The 1,205-nt window shown below is 41.8% G+C and overlaps 1 pseudogene; it reads left to right on the top strand.

Annotated features, from left to right (window-relative positions):
- Nucleotides 1–5: 5 nt before the first annotated feature.
- Nucleotides 6–1,205, top strand: part of LOC116081538 — a 2,018-nt pseudogene continuing 818 nt past the window's right edge.

Raw genomic sequence — 1,205 nt, 5'->3', positions numbered from 1 at the left:
TCTATTTGAATGATATCTACTTCCTGAATAAATGCCTGGACCAAGTGCTTAGGTAAGAATGGACAGAGGTCTTTATCCAGGGGTGAGCAAAGTATTTGCAGATAAAGGGAAAATAGATCTACAGAATGTATGAGATATTATACCATATGACCTCTCATGTGAAATCTGTCTTCAGAACTACATGTATAGTTTCCAACTGCCTCTGACTTCCCATGGTTCAAAGAAAATTTGATCACAGGATGGGGCTGTGTAGATAGTAAATGAATATATGATTGTAGTCAAAGGGAAGTCCTGTGAACAGAACAGAGGCTGTGTGTATAAGCTGGGACACATTGAGATAAATATTGGCAGAGCTGGGGATGTAGTTCCCTGTTGATCCATTTTGATTCTCCTGTTCAACATCTGTCCCCAAATATGTTTTGTGCTTAGCAGAAGAAGCTGTAGAACTGATGCAGTAGCAGACACAGTGATAGCTTATATCCTACCTAGAATAACATGATAGGAGATGTTAGCTCTTTCTCAGGGAGCATCTTGGGTTTGATCTGAATAATCTGAGAATGATCGTGGGCCTAAGATGGCTTTGCTACCTTGACGTCACAGCCTTTTCTCTGCAAATATAAAAATTAACTTAGGTAAAGTCTTTTATCTCTTTCTCTCTCTTTCTCTCCCTCTCTCTTTCTCTCTCTCTCTTTCTCTCTTGGAGAGTCCATTAGAGACCCTTGCCATCACTGGCAGCATGCTGTCACAATCAGATATGAGATATCTTTCTGAGTGTCCAAGCATCCATCAGTTCAAACACCTGGAACTGAGTGGTGTTAGCTTCATACATTTAAGTCATCCATTCCTAGGAAGCCTGCTAGAAAGATTGACGGCTACTCTGCAGACATTCAGATTGGAGAACTGTATGCTCATGGATTTCCAAATCAGTGCCCTCCCTCCTGGGCTGAGCCAGTGTTTCCAACTCACTGAAGTCAACTTTGTGAAGAACTTCTTGTCCGTGGGCAGCCTGAAGAAGCTGCTGCAACATACTGCCAACCTCACACGTCTGTCCCTGGAAAAGTACCTTGCCCCTTATGAGGTCTATGATGACAATGGTGATGTTATTCTAGCTCACAACTGTGTTCTGATCTTACAGACATAGTCAAGATTATAAGGCAGCCAAAGCAAGTCTACTTTGTGAGTAAGAAATGTTCAGATTGTCATGA

This window comes from Mastomys coucha, unplaced genomic scaffold (assembly GCF_008632895.1).
Source record: "Mastomys coucha isolate ucsf_1 unplaced genomic scaffold, UCSF_Mcou_1 pScaffold7, whole genome shotgun sequence".
Lineage (NCBI taxonomy): Eukaryota > Metazoa > Chordata > Mammalia > Rodentia > Muridae > Mastomys > Mastomys coucha.
This window is presented reverse-complemented; position numbering and strand designations above follow the sequence as displayed.